The following is an 18,798-nucleotide window of genomic DNA, read 5'->3' as shown; positions in this document are numbered from 1 at the left end:
TTCTTGCTGCCCAATCTATGGTGGGGTTATGCTCGGTGTGCCAAGGTAACCCTAAGATCATTTGAAACTGTGGGGCGTCAATTAAATAGAATTGTAAAATTTCGCAATGGCCTTCAGTTGTTTCTAGTTGCACTGGTTCTGTGTGGCTCACGATGGTGCCTGATGACAGATTGGTACCGTCTACGGCTCTGACTGGCTCACTCTTCTCTTTCCGGATTGCTTGTAATCCAATTCTCTCAGCAAATCGTAAATCGCAGAAATTACCCGTTGCTCCTGAGTCTATCATCACAGCAACCTTTTTCCCTCTATTTTCTCGATAGCTCAGAGTTACAGATATCACCAAATGAGGAGCAGCTGCTTGCAAGGTATTCGCCAAAGCATGATTCTTTGGAGCTGAATTTGTTTTGGCAACCACCAGTCCAACTCCATCTACTGGTGGCACGTGGCGTTTTCCGCCGACTGTGTTTTGGGCTTTTTGGGGCAATCCCGAACAAAATGCCCGCTTCCTCCACAATAGAGACACAATTTATTGTTCCGCCTCTTTTCCTTCTCCTCCATGGTCCATGCTCCATGGTCCATGAATAGTTCCTATTTGCATGGGCTCGATTCCACGATTGGAATCATGTTCTTTGTGAGGTTCATATCTGGCTCTATCAAAATGCGGAACACAGGGTCGATAATCTCGTTTCTTCTCGCCCCTTCTCTCGCTCTGTCGAAAATCAATCTCCAATACTAGATCCACCAAGCAGAGATGTCAGTAGGACAATTGGGAACTTGTGCTAAGGCATCCTTTAATTCATCCTTTAGCCCCCGATAAAATACTGCTGCTCGTTTGTTCTCTGGCCATTCCGTCTCTAATACCAACTTGTTGAATTGTGCCAAGTATGCCACTAACTCTCTGTTTCCTTGTCGGATCTCCAAAAGTTCATTATCTGTAGCTTGAGACACCTTTCGACGATCAAAAATTCGCATGAACTCTTTCTTGAAGTCATCTAAATTAAATAGCACAGGGTCGTTTCTGGTGACCAAGGGCATTGACCAAGCTGCGGCATCCCCACTTAGGTAAGATAGGATAAATGCCACACGAGACTGCGCATCAGGAAACAGGGCAGGTCTGCATATAAAGTGCAAGGAACATTGTGTTAAAAAGACTTGAGCCTTCTGGGGGTCTCCACTAAAGCGTTCTGGGGGTGCTAGGGGAATCACAGGAGATAGTGAATGTATTACTTGTGTGTTTACTTTTGACTGGGATGAAGCTGATTCCCCAAATGAACCCAAAACTGGGGAAGATATCTTAAACCCTTCTTCCGAAACTAAACTCCCTATTCTTTGTGCTAATTCTGTGGTATCTTTTTTGAGTTCTCTATTTTCTTCTCTAACTGTAATTAATTCTCTTTGTATCTCATCCAAAATGTTCCCCAACTTCTTTAAATCCAAACCTTCCGCCATTCTTGTCAGGTGCCTATACCGCGCGGGCACTTCACTCTGTCAGAACCAGCTCTTCTCTTTCGCTGATGGGTGACACAGGAGCAGAATGACGTAAGCTCCCAATTCCTCCTCCGAACTCCCCAGCCACGCACAGTCTTAAATGCGTAGCCAGAAAAGCCCCAAGGGGGAAAGGGGAATTGGACAGAGAAGAGAATGCACACACGTGTAGTCTTCCTTTCTTCTTCTTCTTATGTTGTCTATTCTTTTCTTCTGCTCTACTGTTCTTGTATGCTGAAAAATAAATTACATGTAAATCACTCTCTGACTCCTCTTCTACTTCTAATCTTATTCTTCTCATTCGATTGATAACCCACCCAGGAGCTGTGTGCCTTTGCTTCTCTTCTTAGGCTACTTGTTCTTCTGTTCTTAGTATTATTCACTGTAATATAATGGGCTTGTGTTATTGGTTATTCTTTCTCTTATCTCTAATCTCAATTTCTCTTCACTGGTGCTCACTTACAGGACAGAGAACTGAAGCCTCATTAAGTATACTCTTTCTTCTTCACCTATGTGTATGTATATCTTATTATGTAACTTCTGCTGCTCGTCGAAATACCTAGTACTATTTTTGTTCAAGACTTGTGCTTAGGAAGCGGAGCTTCTGGCAAGCATGCGCTGTTACCAGTGTAACGGACCGCTTTTCGGGTAAATAGGAATTGTCTTACTTAGGATTGCTGACTGTTCACGAACTCAAATATTTCCTCAGGAGCTTCTGGCAAGCATGCGTTGTTACCAGTTTTAATGGACCGTTTCTCAGGTAAAATCGGAATTGTCTTACTTAGAATAGCTGGCTGTACACGAACTCAAATACTTCGTCAGGACTCTCGCGACGCGTAGCTTCTTTTCCCTAAACTAACGCGACGCGATGAAGACACCTCCTATTCCTCCTACAGTTCAGGTGAAGTGCGCAGCTCTCCGCGCGCCTCACCGGTAACTCTCCAATCTGCCAATTGGACTAGAGCGCTGACCCGTTTCCTATTATGGAACACACAGCCGCCATGGTGCAATCGCCCTTGCACCCAATGCTTTTTACACAGTTTGGACAACACGGCAACCATCATTCCTTTCCTGATGTGAGACCTCTTAGCTGGGGACCTGACAGCCAGGCAGAAACCACCACTCTAGTCAGGGCAAGGGAGTTACACGCCAAAGATAACCCCTGCTCAACCCCTTGGTAGCTTGGCACGAGCAGTCAGGCTTATCCCGGAGGCAATGTGTAATGCGTTTGCGCAACACATACACAGCAGCAACATCCCTGGCACACCACGAAAGGAACTCCACACAAGGTTATATCAAAAATAGCCTTTGTATTCTCATAACACATTAGAATAGTAATCACATAATATACATCGTGGCACCTGGCACTAGGTCATATTTACAAGGGATTATATACACCTGACAGAGCCAATTGGACCACTGTCAGAACCATCACAAAGTGAACTTAGTAAATGTAGAACTTATCATAAACATAGAACACAACCAGTAATTGCTGGCAACTTTAGCATCATCCGGTAACATAAACCACATTATGCACAGTATCACATTAGGCGCGAATTACATTCTGCGCCAACCTCACCAGCATAAACACATTATGCAATCATCTCATAAGTCTAAACGCATTAGACCCTCCCCTCCTAAGCATAACTCACATTACGCAATAGGCCTTTCCAGCATACACACAGTATGCATAACCATCCTAAAAATAAACGCATTATGCCATATACATCACCATAGCTACATTATGCAACACCACATTATGCCTAAACACTGGACATACATCACATCGCATTCCAGTAAAACAACCAGTCATGACTGGTAACATTGCATCTTGCCTGAATCTGTTAGGCAAACATAGTAGGCCTGATAGCTGGGCATAAACCCAGAGTGCATAAATAACAATGGGACATAATCATTCTTTTGGCAACACTCCTAGTAATAGACACATTATGCAATTCGGTAGAGCCTGGTGCTCTACAAATGTCACCAATTTGCCCCCAGGCCAACTGGCCTTCTCAAAGGGCGTGAATGCCCTATGTTCCAATGTCAGGGCCGGCTGCCAGTGCAGCAGAGACAAGTGAGCACAGGCAGTGGCCTAAGCGTTGCAGCTGCCCACTAATTGCTGGGCAGCTGTGATAAAAACTGTAGGCAGGGGCACTCCTGTGCCCTGAGTCCTCCACTGGGACTCTAAAACTCGACTGTGCCCAACGTCGCAGGGCGGGCACCCGCAATGTGCCCCGACGCGCCCCCATTGTTGCAGCTAACCTCTGCAAGCAGGGCAGCTTGGACAAACACGGCCCTGGTACCTCTGTGCCCTCGAGGCCCCCACTGGGGTACCTTAAACAAATGTGCCCCCACGTTGGAGAGGCCAGCAACGGTGGGACCGCTCAGGCACTAACACTGTGCCCTGACGTGCACCATCTCACTGGGGTGCTTTAGAGATACGTGCCCAAATGTTGGAGTCAAACGGGCTCTGCACACAAAGCCTGCCCCACGTTGGAGCCACATGGGCTCTAGAACGATCATTTGCCACACGTGGGAGCGGCCCGCAATGGCGGGACCGCTCAGGGACGCACAATGTGCCCCTGGAGCCCCCAAGGGCTCCGGACCAACAACCTACTGCTTCCCGATTAGCCCCACTCACTGGACGGTCCTCTGCCCACTCCAGTCTCCCGGGACCCGCAACTCTCCTTCTCCAGCGTAGGTCCTCGGGCCGGAATGGAGCTCGCACAGCTCCAACCTTTCACATGCAGCGGGGGCAGGTACCGGCAATGTGCCTCGTGCCCCCTCCGCCATTAACACCCAACGCGGCACCTTGCGGGGCTCTCCCTTTGACATGGGAGCCCTGCCGAACCTCTTCTCCTCTCGGCAATTTCGTGGGCGCGGGGCTTCCCTCGGGAAGGCGGAAGTCCCGCCCCACGACAGGCATCGTGCTGCCTGATGTGGTGACCAAATATTAATATATGATTAGCACAGTATATCTAAAACCAGTCCGCTTAGTTTTAGCCTAACCAATAGTCCGAAACTCCTGTTAGGCCTAATGCGATAAAAAGGCCGGGAGCAGAACGACGGCCATTTTGGTTTGAGGCTCCCTCGTTGTTCGGTCACATGGTCTTTTCTGTCCACCATTTACCCTTAGTTTATCATGCTCTGGTTAGGATGAAGTAATCGAGTTAAATATATAGTTAAGCCCAGTGTATCTAATATGTCTAATCAATATGAAGTCGCAGTTTGTTATTCATGTGCTGCAACCCACTGAGCTATCTTTGTAATGTGCAAGCTTCAGGTGTATAGAATTGTTTCTGTAATGTGGAAGCTTCTATCTTATTCTTGCCTTCTCAGTAAGAGACTTGTTATGCTACATTGCTTTCCTCCAGCTAAGTCTATAATATGGATGTTTCTGTATGTTTCTGTTATAAGAAATAGAAGCTTGTTAATGGCAGAAAAGACCTCTGATGCAGACATTTGTTCTGTAGCTCCGTGCATGGCACAATCCCCCTCCCTCTTGGAGTGTGATTTACTAAGAGCAGCTGAAAGTAAACGGTCTGAGGCCCCAAGGCCGAGTTGTGAGATAAGCACATTCCTGTGCCTGAGCTGAGCTAATTATATGCGCCAAATATGGGTCTTCCTCTCTTCCGAGCCAACTTGTAGATTTCCATGTGCTGACTTCATGTATTCACTGAAAGTATATCTGTCTGGTTTTGGCTGTAATTCTTCAGTCTTCCTCGGCGCACCTGATGGGTGAGGGTCGATGAGGCTCCTCTATATAGAGTTCTGTCTGGCCAATAAACGCTTGAACCTTCTACGTTGCCAACTGCTCATTATTTGACTTACATTGCAGGCCACTGGTAAGTGTGGACCTTGAGACTAAAATTTGGATACAACAGTTGGCGACCACGAAGGGACCCCGTGATAGGGCCTGCTAGTCACCCTTCACCGGGGTTCTACGAGCTTAACTCAGGAGCTGACCGTGTTGGTTTTGAGAAGTTGGCGGCGGAGAACGGACATTCGTACCTGGGTGCACCCGGTGAGTAATTTGTTTGTTCGAAGCATGCGCTGTTGAGCAGTGCATTTGTTTGAAGCACGCGCTGGAGAGCGGTGCATTGACTTTGAGGCACGCGCCGGAGAGCGGTGTGCGTTTTGTTTGATTTGAAGCACTCGTTGTGAACGGTGCGTTTTGAAGCACTAGGTGCATTTTGTTTGAAACACGCGCTGTTGAGCGGTGCATTTGGAACAGTTAACTGCATTTGATTTGAGGGGTCATGAGGACCCTAGGAGAATTACGGAGGTCCTGCAGGATGGTCCATTAGGGACTGACTGTAGGGACTCCGTGGATCTTTTGTGATTTGGAGACACTGATCAGACGCCTAGTTGTTACCTGTGTGTAACACATGGCCGGATTGCACTCGGAAAAGCCTGTGGCTGTATCTGGGTAGCCATGAGACATATCTGAGGTGCGGCTTGGACCACATCAGAACAGTCTCAGTGGTGAACCAGGGAGGCAATGGGATGGTCCGTAGTCCAGTTCGTGGTTACCCCTGTCTGACAGCCTCTTGCCAGTCTGTTGGAAGACTGCTTGTTGTGATTTTGTCGGTCCTTTTGAATAATTCTCCACGAACGGGAGTCGACGGGCTCTGTTCGTTTGTTTGGATGCATCAAGTTTGGATAGGTTGAACTGCAGAAAACGTTGTGTACACCTATTTTGCATTTTTGGTTAAAGCGCCGGCTATTTTTTTGAAAATGTGTGTGAGTGGCGAATATATGCCTGCAGAAAAAAAACATGGCCATGTAAATGCGAGATTGTATGTTGGTAGGATTGCTCAGTTGGATGTAAGTAAGCTATTAGTGAATAAGAATGTTGTGGTATGCTCAATTGTGTTTTGGAGGTTGCTAGTGCTGGAAAATGCGTGTGATTGAATGACTGTGAATATGTGAAAAGAATTCTGAGAAGTGAGATTGTTGAGGAGTAAGTTTAATTTTGGTCTCATCACCGTCAATGCGTCGCAAAAGGAAATTGAGAGGGGTGTAGCTAGAGAAAGAGCAACCCCTGTGATTTGATGACACCCCTAATGTACAAAGTATTAATGTAAAATAATTAGTGAAAAGTTTAGCTTGAGAAAAATTGTGGGTATTTCGAATTTGCAAATTGTTCATGAATACAGGTTTGTGTTCTTGGTGGTTCAGTGAGTCAATGTGCTGGGTCCAGACGGTTGTAGGTCCTGATTCACGCTGAACATGCAGAGACTATCTGCTCTGTACTAGTAAGTTATGTGCTGTACATTATTCATAGTGAGCGTTTTTTTTCTAAACTGAGATTGGAAAAATAAGATTATGACCCCCTGAAAACAAATTGTATATAAAAAGGATTTTTCAATAGGGCGAATTATTGCAGTTTATATGGAATTGGGAAGACTTTTTGTCTTTGACAGCTTCAGAGTGAGGAGAAGGTGGGGGCTAAAGAGCGCAGAATGCCGGGAGGTGAAATCACTGCTCAGAAAGCTTCTCTGACATAGAATCTGTGTAATGCCCGCAGCCGGGGAGCCTTGGAAGGAGGGGGGCCGGGAGTAGATAGAGAACAGATGGCTATTTTTAGCTTCTCTGATAAGACAGGGCAGCTGAGAAACGAAACTCCAGAAGCCTCCCTTTGTTCTATTCTGTGCAAGACCAGTGCCCAAGGAAATGTCTATGGAAGACTGCTGTCTTTATTTCTTGCATTGATTCTAGACAAAAAAGTAAAATGATGCTCTTGCTTGAAATGTTGAGGGCTATATGCCTATATAAAAACGATTTTTCTAATTCAGACAATTCACAGTGGAAATTGTGGCCCAAAGCTGTCACCACCTAACTGGTAAAATGATAACAGTTAAGTAATGGGAATTTATTTTTGTGAATTATGTTTTGTCTTTTGATTAAAAGTTATAAGTGTTATTTTGTCTGTTATGGGACATGTTTTTCTTTTGTGTGTGCTGTAGTTCTCTCTTCTGTCCACAGATTGTTCATGGATTGTTCTGGGTGGTTTTAAGGCTGACAAGACACGTGAGTTGGATTGGTAAAGTGATCAAAAGTTTATAACTATGAGAGGAAACATGAGATATGCGCCGTCAAATAGGAAATTAGGGTACATTGTATTGAAATAAACGTATTTTTGTCATAACACCTTTTCAAAAAGAAATGTTCGTGTGTTTTTCATTTTTTGATTATTCTTGCTGATCCTGTGTTGTCAGAAACGACACAGTCAGTTCATCTGACAGCTGGCCATCATTAAGATGACCTGCTGTCAGATGGGGGTGTGAGTAGGGCCGAAAAATCAGTTACTAATTTTTAGCCTGACAAATTAAGCAGGCCAGAATGTTCGGCTCTGTGCTGTAGGTACAGTAATTGCGCATCACTGCTCATTTATATATGCTATTGTAGTGTGTCTATGCTTTCTGTGCTTGGTATACTGATGGCTTGGCATATCTAATTTTTATTTTATATATGTTTTGTTTTTGTGTCGTATTGACAAATTCTGTTTTAACACTAATACAAGTTCTCCTGTGCGTAACAGAGATGGTCGCAGCGCTTGGCTGGAACTTGTTCACAATTACTAAATTCCACAGACATGATATTATCATTATCATGCTGTCAAAATAGTAGACAAACACGTTATCAGTGTATGTCTAATTGGTATTGGAAATGAATAAAACAAAAAGGTTATGTAAGACTAAAATATGTGTCACATGACTGCCCTTCTCTTATAGACAGGCAGCCTTGGTCATATGTTTCCAGATTGGACATTATGGAACCATTTTGATCTGTACACTCGCATCTTAACACTTGAAATGCCTGTTTTAAATAGGACTGCCACCAGAAGCGCCTTTATTGCTGATGGGCAAAACAGCTGTTGCTGTTGCCACAAATGGAACAGGAATGTTTATTTAGCTAAGACTCCCTCAGAGTGACAACTTTGCATTTTAGAATGCTGTAAACGGGTTAAAAGTTGTCATGTTTTTTAAATTAGGCTATTGGGTCTGGGCTTCTGAAGGGAGACGTTTGAATATGAAAGGCGAGGGATGCTGCTTATTGTATAGGTGGAAATTATTGCAAAACGGCCGGTTTCTTTAACAGATAAATTATTAATTATGAAATTACCAACATTAATAAGTGTTCTTAAACTTGGTTTTCCAAATATTTAGGAAGCTTAGCATTCGTATTATGGCCTCCTAGCATTAATATTGACTTCAGGTTGGTGTAGGTTCACATAATAGGGACATTTGCATATGAGATGTCATTTGGCCAGCCTATGAGCTAACACAATGAGGTTTGTACATTTGCTAGAAGGATTTCTCGCCATTTCAAAAGCGCTGTGTATCTCCTATAACTTTGCCTATGCCCAATTGCTACACGCAGGGATTGATAGTGTTGACAGACACCGTGTCTGATAGTGTTTGACAGCAGTGAAATCTGTTTCAGATTTTCTCCTGTCAAACAGGGGGGAAGGAGGAGAATATTGGCTTCCTGCTGGCCCCTTAGGAAGTTGGAAATTAAGTTAGCCCCCTTAGAAATTAAGCCGAGGTAATATGTATGTTGCTCTTCCTTTTCTCTCATGTTCTATTGTGATCTTTAAGGGGAATTAGTGGTGGGTAATTTTTGTTCTACTAAGCTTAGGCGAAATGACTAGTTCTTCATTAACTAGTCTATGTGAATACACTCACAGTCTTTACTAGGAGCTGATGTTGAGTAATTTGGATTAGGAAAAAAACAGTTTTGTCTTCTTGCAGCCCTTGGTACATTGTTCAAGTACGCATTCCCAGGCTATGTACCCTGGACCCCCATATCATGTCAGCATGTGAAGTTAGCATGATGTATCTTGGTTTGTAACCATACTTTATATACACGAAATATGCTTTGTAGGATGGCCTATTTCTCTCTATGTTCCTTACACGATAGAAAGGGCTGAAGAACTATACTGAAGCCATCTTGGATCATGACCAGTCGCGCCACAGGCCACGTGGTTCCTTTTGCCCACCATCAGCATGATTTAGCTCGTACCAGCCAAGAGACAGGTTGAATTGTATTTACGGCTAAGGCCCAAGGTCACATCTGCTATAGGGAGTATCAAGCGAATTCCTCTAGGCCTGGGACGAGAAGGGAGTCACCCTGTCGACCTTCTCTGTAAAGATAGCAACCCCTTTGTGTGCAGCTGTAATCAAATATGGTATGAGCTCAAGAGTAGTCTCATGGCATATGGCCACTCCCTCAAAGATAGCAGGCCGCCTGTTTTCAGTCACCTTGTTAAATACTAGGAACTGTTTTTCTGTACTTGGAAGAAAATTAACAACTATGTTACATTTCCTACATCACTAGGTTCTGCGGGATCTTCCAGAGTAAAAGGGAGAATGATACCCTGCAGAACGGTGATAAAGATGAGTCCTAATTTCCCATCAGTGCCAGCTACAGATGAGGGCTACATGTCCTGGCCCTACAGTCTCAGTACCCAGAAAGTAGTGAAATTGGACCGTGGTTGCCAATGCTTTATCAACTACAGCGTCGTGCGTGCTTCATTGGATGACGTCGGACATCAGAGAAGGAGGAGGCCCGTGGGCCACAGAACTTCAGTGCAAAAGTGCAAAAGAGAGGGATCCCTGTTATTGATGGCAGGACCGTCGTTCAATTTCTTCAGTTTTCTACCTGTCATGTGCTAGTAACCTCTGACAGCGCACGGTCCCCTGACCCCCTTGGCCTGAGTTTTGGCCAACCCCCTTTAGCTTTGTATCAACGGAAAGGCAGTGCCCCATAGAATCTACGATTGGCAGAAGGCACTATATTGTGGTACCCATGAAGCAGCAGCCCAAATGTCCTCTGACACTGGATGACGGGTGTTGGAGCCTGAGGGTGTAGCTGAACTTGAAACTTTCTGCACAATATGATCTGTGTTCATGATAGTGCCTGCCACAAAGGAAAGATGTTGGTGCACTGCCTAGAGACATTGAGACTTTTCGAGTGAGCTGTGAGTGTTTGCCAGGAGGGCACTCCAACGGATACTGCGAAGAACTATTTTCTTGGAGGGCCTGATCAAGAGGCCCAATATGGCGATGGAAGCAGATTTGATGAACAATAGAAGCCTGCCAGAGAGGCTTCGAACGGACTCTGGGCATAGTCGAATTTGCACGAACAGTTGGGTGTTATGAGACTGATTCTTACTGTTTTGCTGGCACTGCTTTAGAATAGGGTTCTGAGTAGTGGAAGTAGCGTTAAACTCACCCTAGGATGAAACGTACCCCCTTTTTCACCTGAAAGTAGTAATGAGGAATGTCGCTGTCTCACTGGAGTATGTCTATGACTTGTTTGATCCCACACAAAGACTGACACAGATGGAGTAATGATAGTAATGCTATTAGTTGTAGGGTCCACGGATTGCTTCCCACTTTGTCCAGTAAAGGGTGATCTAGTTTTGTCCCTAATCCTGTTATAGGTGTATAGGTAGATGGGCCTAATCATGGTAATACAAATATTTATCGCGCTCCAAAGTGAAGTAAGTTGGGTTATGAAGATGTCCTGAGGTACAGTGTATTGCATCAGAGATAGATCTTGAGAGAACAGTAACAAGGTACTATGCATCTAAATGCCTGTCCAAACGTAATGAGGGAAGCATGAATTTTCCTTAACAGATATGACAATGAAGTGTAGGATTCCAATGGCTCAACCTCACTGAGTATGCTGGTTCTTTCCCTTGAGCAGAATGTTTCCCTTGAGCAAGGCAGTGATTTTGTGTAACAATGTGTGCATTCAGTTGAATCAGTTAGATGTATATAATGTGAGAATGTCTTTATTAGAAAATGTATCTGAGTACCTGTATATAGTAATGCAGAACATATCATTCCATATATGTCGTCCAAGAATATAGGTTGACCTAGGCTTTAGGCCTCAATTTGAATTTTCCTCATGCCATCTCTTTGGCTTTCAGAGACATGATTAGTTAAATGAATGTTGGTTCAGTGCAAAGTAGTGGTGATCTCACCCTCTGCAGACAATGGAATGTCCGATTCTTGGTTCCAGTGGCACTTACGGAGGAGGGAGTGTTCCCCGTTTAGTTTTTGTTCGAATATTGGCTACATTACCCCAAAAGGGGCCGATCCTATTCAAAGGCTGCACTGCCTAGCATCTGAAATCCATACAGATACAGGTACCTGGTCTATTTCTGGTTGATTTGGGGTCTTTTGACTACCTGGGGTTGAAAGCTCTTCATGATCCTTTTAAGAGTAGCAGGTTTCCTCTTTACTTGCTGTCTGTGTATCCAATGCGGTCCGGCCTGTTGCGTTTCCTGTGTAGCACAGGTTCGCCCATCTATTCCTAAGCCCAAGCCTAGTCAGACCCGGATAGATACTCAGCGGGCCCGAAAAGGAGACACATGATCTGATGCAGATAGATGAGGGAATCTTTGAAGATTGAATCGATTTTTAGCTATACTGTGCTAAAAGGGCCGTTCTGTGGTGACCAAATATTAATATATGATTAGCACAGTATATCTAAAACCAGTCCGCTTAGTTTTAGCCTAACCAATAGTCCGAAACTCCTGTTAGGCCTAATGCGATAAAAGGGCAGGGAGCAGAACGAAGGCCATTTTGGTTTGAGGCTCCCTCGTTGTTCGGTCACATGGTCTTTTCTGTCCACCATTTACCCTTAGTTTATCATGCTCTGGTTAGGATGAAGTAATCGAGTTAAATATATAGTTAAGCCCAGTGTATCTAATATGTCTAATCAATATGAAGTCGCAGTTTTTTATTCATGTGCTGCAACCCACTGAGCTATCTTTGTAATGTGCAAGCTTCAGGTGTATAGAATTGTTTCTGTAATGTGGAAGCTTCTATCTTATTCTTGCCTTCTCAGTAAGAGACTTGTTATGCTACATTGCTTTCCTCCAGCTAAGTCTATAATATGGATGTTTCTGTATGTTTCTGTTATAAGAAATAGAAGCTTGTTAATGGCAGAAAAGACCTCTGATGCAGACATTTGTTCTGTAGCTCCGTGCATGGCACAATCCCCCTCCCTCTTGGAGTGTGATTTACTAAGAGCAGCTGAAAGTAAACGGTCTGAGGCCCCAAGGCCGAGTTGTGAGATAAGCACATTCCTGTGCCTGAGCTGAGCTAATTATATGCGCCAAATATGGGTCTTCCTCTCTTCCGAGCCAACTTGTAGATTTCCATGTGCTGACTTCATGTATTCACTGAAAGTATATCTGTCTGGTTTTGACTGTAATTCTTCAGTCTTCCTCGGCGCACCTGATGGGTGAGGGTCGATGAGGCTCCTCTATATAGAGTTCTGTCTGGCCAATAAACGCTTGAACCTTCTACGTTGTCAACTGCTCATTATTTGGCTTACATTGCAGGCCACTGGTAAGTGTGGACCTTGAGACTAAAATTTGGATACAACACTGACTTCTGGCCTGGCAGTGGTGATTTCACCAGCGGAGAACGTGAGCTGGGCACCCGCAAAAGGCAGACAGCGCGGGGTGGGCACACACAGTAAAAACAACCAGGGAGCAGCCACGTGGGTTGGGCACTGTGACAGGGGGGTGCCGACCCGTGACACTTACGAGTGGTGGTCGCCTTCAAACCTTCTGTTTCCTCCCCGTCAGGAAGATTGGCGTGAGGACCTGGATGACTGGGGGCCGGGGACTCAGCCCGAGGAATGGCAAGGTCCCTTTAACCGGAGTTCGAGTCTATCGGAAGCCCAGCCCTCCCGCGACGTCATGTCTCTTTCATTGGCCACTCGCCCGGAACTTGGAGAGGAGGTGGGATATATGGCCCGAGCAAGGAACCCAGCGGGGTGCGCGAAGGAGGAAGCGGTGTTCGTTGGAGAGGAGAAACCAGAGGCGGCAGAGAAGAGGAATACGGGAGCTGAGTTGGAAGACGGAGCCACGGCAGGCGAGCCAGGAGGCCAACGACCCGGCGAATCCCCGAGCCCCGTACCAAGGGGTGCGTGGCTTTTCCAGGTACGGGAGCGGCTGTCAAGGGCTTTGGGAAGGCGGGAGCGGGCGCAGGTGTAGGCACGGCGTTTTTGCCAACAGAACCGTGTATCTGCACAACCTTGTTGTCCATTCCCTCTCCCCCTCCCTCATTTGTCACATTCGGCACCTAAGTGCATGATTAGAGCACTCGTTTTTGTTGTTTGGTGAGCCCTCCACTCCCGGTCCCTTGGGAAAGCACTCAATATATGTCTAGTGAGAACTGACCCCCTCCATATCTCTCCTTTTCTTTCGCATCCGACGGAACCCCGGAGAAGTATACCGGCCCCGGAAAGGAAGATTTCCTCCCCGCAAGGAACTGAACTAGACACCCACTGGGGAGAATGGGAAGACGGATTCCCCTCCCCCGAACTAGACAAAAGCAAGCACTTGTATGGAAAAAAAGAAATACAAAGGAATAAAACCGTATAATAGCAGACCTGGTCTCCGGCTCCTCACTGCCCCATCCCGACAGGCACCCACCACTCAAATACCTGAATAAGCCGGGTGGGCACCCGCCGCCCTAGGCACCATGGGGGAATCCTTCATGCTGGGATTCCCCCATCCAGTCGAGCAGCCCAGCGCTGCGTAGCCCTCGTGCTCCTTTTCCTTGGAAAAATGTAGCGCTCACAAGGTTCTAGGTGCCCCAAGAGTCCTGGGAGTCATTAGGGATAAAGGGGCCAGGCAGGGCCCAGGGAGGCAAGCCCTCCTGGCAGCCCCCTGCTTGGGCCCCAGCAGCAGCACGCACCAGCAGGATCAACACCCAAGTACAAAACAACATTATGGGATCACAGCCCCTTCGTTTATACACCCTTTCTCCTTTGTGTCACAGCACAGGGCTTGGGGATACCAGTTAGAACTGGTTTAGGGGGGATCTGGAGCACTTTGTTTTGCCCAGCTCCTCTCCCCTTTGTCAGGTGGGGGCTCAGTGATCAGACACACCACAGGGGGCGGAGCCAGCATTGTGGAGGGAAGGCACAGCCCTATTCAGGTCCCAGGTGCAACTCCTCCCTCCCATCTATATGCAGATCTCTCTATTCACCACTGGGCTGACTCACCCTGTCTCCTGGAGCCACCCACACCCTTCAGCTCCAGTCAATCACAAGCCAGGCATACAATTCACATCATGCAGGCAGACACACAGCACACAGAAATGCCAACTTCTAAAAGTAGCATTTCTCCACCAGCCACCATAAATCTGCGCACACCATTGTGCAGCATGTATCCTCACGAGTTCATACATACTAAACTCGCCCCTGCACTCCTCTCACACCAGGATTAACCGTGGACACACATATCTCCCATGCATTCCTATGGGAGGGCAGGCCAATCTCACCACATGCACTCAAAGCACACACACACACTTTACGCTGGGCCACAGTGCTAAAGTGCCCAGAGGCCTAAAATCACTACCACCATGTCAGAGCTTAAGGCAAAAAGTTCAGGGGTGAACCTGCCAAAAAGAGCAAAGTCCAACACTTACTATAAAGGTAAACATACAATTAGGTACCCAAGTCACTGCGATAAATCATTCCTTAGTTCTGGGATAAAAGAGAGAAAACATAAAGATAAGTTAATGTTACATGGTATACATTTACATAATAAAGTTGATGTTTCAGCAATATAATTAGTTTTGTTAATAAAGAAACATTACAGAGCTGCAAATGACTAATGCAATTAAATATGTATCTTAAACATTTCATTTGTATTTTTGTGCTGTTCTCAGGTTTCAAACCCGTATACCTTAAACAATATACAAGTATGAAGCTTCATCGTTGAACAGCAGGTGAAAAAACAATCATATAGATTGTAGAAAAAAAACAGAACACAGTTTAACACTGTAAATATAATATACTATGCATGCATTCACTACAAGCTGTAACAATTTTTTTTTACTTGGACCAACTCAACTACTATAAATAAACATATCCCAAAAATAATTAAATAATGTTCAAGCAGTTCATTTAATGAAGACATTACCCTTAGTAGGCCGAATGATCTCTTAAAGACTAAACCGTTTTTTAAAGATAAATCCTTCTTAGAATTTTGGTTTAAAAAAGAACAGTAATGAATTTGGAAGTTTAAAAGGCAGTTTAATGTTAAATGTCAGGTTACTGTCACTGTGCCCCGTCCATTTCTTTAGAGTTTTTATGTACACAGTGTTGTGTCCTGAAGCTTTATGTACTTCTTCATGAAAAGTGACAGCTAGTTCTTTGCTCGTTCTTCCAGAAACTGAAATTTGTCCGACTTTAAAGTTTGAAATTTCAGTTTGTATTTTTGATCCATCTACTCTACATAATTGAACCATCAATTTAATGTATTTACCACTTCTGTGTATCTGGTATGTAGACATAAATCAGATCTACAATTTGGATTGGTCATGTTCCAGTTTCCATTTCTTATCAGGTTGTCAAATGGTACACTTTTCAAATATGGTTATGTTACAAAAAATAAACCTTTCAGAATTTATATTAGTAGTAGATGTAAACGAGAAATCCAAATAATCAGGATCCCATTTGTAGCTTAGACCACATAACTGACTTCTTCTTGTTACAAAAGTCCAAGGATAACCATAATAAACTGTTGTGTGTCTTGCTGAGAGTTCTGAGAAGATAGTACATATCCACTGATTGTGTCCACCACGTTGTATTCCCAAAGCAGAATGTAGTACATTCCTACCACTATGTAAACGTTGCAACACACAATATAGTTCTGAGAAGAACCTGCTGCCTCCTTTATGTTAAATTGCATTTACTAGATGTGGTAAAAGGCTACATTCAGAACTAGATTAGCATAGCAGTTGATACCATTTTTATTTTCCAGCTGAAACCCTATGCAGTTCTAGATACAGCTTTTTCCAAAGAATCCAATTTCGCTTCCTATTTCTCAGTCAGCAGTTTTGTTACTCCATTTTGCTGATAGCTGTTAGTTCAAAGATTTCCTTTTTTTTAAGCAATTCTTCATTAACATTGCTGCACTCTTGTAGTATAGGCATTAAACAGAGTATTAATTTTCCAACTTCAATCAAACTGAACATGCGCTTTGCTGGTGTCTGGTTGCAGGAGATTCGTTTCTTAGATCAGTCAACTTTGTAAGGTAATCATACCTTCCTGGGTCAGAACCCCAACTCTGATGTCCTTCATAATATTTCCATATACCTCATCAGACACTTGACACATATTTTTCAACAGTTCATTGTATTTTAAATTCAGCCATATGTTTTCATTTCTAGTCCCTCCTAAAGCATTATATGTTTGTTCATATAAAAGGGTCTTGAAAACAGGTGCTCCTTTCACAGGGGTTAGCTGCAGGAGGCCACTATACACAATTAAATGCTTTCCGCTGAAAAGAACATCATACTTTGCTCCTAAAATGTGTTGCATTCATAAGTGAATGCAAGCAAGCATTGAGACCATGCTTCCCTCATCAATGATTTAAAGCTTTTTTTTCTTCAAAACTCTTGCCACCTCATGACATGCTTCACCAGATAACTTCTGGTGTCCCAGTTTATTATCATGTTCCATAGGTAACGTTAGTAGTCGATGTAGAGTAATTCCTTTGAAATTTGTGTGCAGCTAATCCTGTTGGGACTGTCACTACACACGACAAATTTGATTGTGTTATCCTCTAGGTGAGCGGTCAGCACTTTAATTAAAAAGCTTTTCCATGTTCCAGCTTGACCACAAATATATAATAAAATTGGATGTAAAGGAAGAGCAATTGCTGTCTCTGTCTCCTTTACTTCCATATAAATGTCTTTCTGTTCATTGTTGAGTTGTGCAGCTGACTGTTCCAGATCTTCAGTTTCCTTTCAAACTTGTTCAACTGCAGTTTCCACCTCGTTTGTTGCGATTGCAGCTTTATTTTGAATAATACCTGCTCCAAGAGGATCCTGACTCTTGTTGAATCTCATCACTTAGCATTTGCATATCATTTTGAAAGACTGAACACTGAATACTGTCTTTTAAAATCATGAAATGAATCCCCATAGCAATCATACCCTTCAAGTATTTCAAATTCTGCATGCCAAGGTTTGACAAGTTGAAGAAGAGCAAAATGCAAAAACTCTCCTTTCTCTTGAGATTGGCAGCTACATTTCCTGTGGTTAATGACATTTCCCTTTGCATATTTGCTAAACAACCACCACAGACAAGAACAGCAAATGTTCCTTCTTCTATATTTTCTTCTACATTGCTTCTGTACCTGTATTACTGAAAAATGTCATATAGGCACATGTTTTCCAAGTGCAAACTCCTTCTTGAGTAGTATGCATTCAGTATACTTGTTTTTACTGTCTGTACTTTCATGATCAAACTCTGATAGATACTGAATTTCCGTAAAACACTTTAATACTATGGTGTGTACTTGCAAGTCCTAAACTTACCCAAACTATTCCCCTATGCGACAATATTTTTAAACCTTAGCTGTACAACTTTTTTGTAAGACTTTTTCTGCGCTAATCTCTTGCCACATCTCTTTCATCTCAGTCTTCTCCAATATTGTAAAATATGGAGTGACATATCAAGCAACAACAATAAAGTCTGCAACAAATTGCATGTCCATAATTTCATTCCACATTTTCAGAAAGACTGCATTGTAATCATTAATGTGTTTGGATGCCTCTATTCTCCTTAGATTGTATGTGTTTTTCGGTGGCGTACGTGTTACTGCAGACAAAAAGCTGTTCTTTCTTCCTTTTGAAATAACAGGTCATGGGAATCTAAAACGACTTCTTGTGCAAAGCTTTATTTTAATTTTCTACGGCAGAGTTTGAAAATGGTGGGCAATACCTGGCTATCAGTGCTAGATTCAAGCTAGCCTGGATGATGAGGGATAATACTCCGAAACCTATTCCAGGATGCTTTTTTCTGGTCCAGGGAGGACCGGGCTTTGCTGTTTGGGCTAAACTGTTCCCATGAGGAACAGGGTCAAGACTGATTTGCATATCGCTACGTCTAGACTGTGGTAGCATGGTGAGCAAAAGAATGATGGATTTAGCCTAAATATTTTGACTGAGTGTGAATGTATGATTCATTCAGCATTCCGTCCATCATTTGTGTGCGTAACACTTCAAAAAATATCTAGGCACTCATTTACAAAGGATTGGAGTAGGAAAGCCCCGCAAGTCTTTTTGCTGCGCTCCCCTATGCCTATTCCATAGGACCTGAATACACCATATTTACAGGATATGATACATTCCTGTTCATGTAGCCAGCACCAGTGCACAATTTGCAGCTGAGCTCTAACGAAGCTACCCTGTGTTGTTGGCATGATTAATATTATTCAGGAGGGGACACCTTCCTGTATAAAAACAATCATGAGAGGCA

General features: G+C 44.0%; 1 protein-coding gene across 1 annotated transcript in view; it reads left to right on the top strand.

Annotated features, from left to right (window-relative positions):
* LOC146813684 (solute carrier family 22 member 7-like) overlaps positions 1–18,798 on the top strand; it is a 212,904-nt gene that overhangs the window by 8,252 nt on the left and 185,854 nt on the right. The gene's annotated exons all lie outside the window — the stretch shown is intronic.

This window comes from Triturus cristatus, chromosome 6, assembly GCF_964204655.1.
Source record: "Triturus cristatus chromosome 6, aTriCri1.1, whole genome shotgun sequence".
Lineage (NCBI taxonomy): Eukaryota > Metazoa > Chordata > Amphibia > Caudata > Salamandridae > Triturus > Triturus cristatus.
The sequence above is the reverse complement of the archived record's forward strand: the minus strand, read 5'-3'. Positions and strand labels throughout refer to the sequence as shown.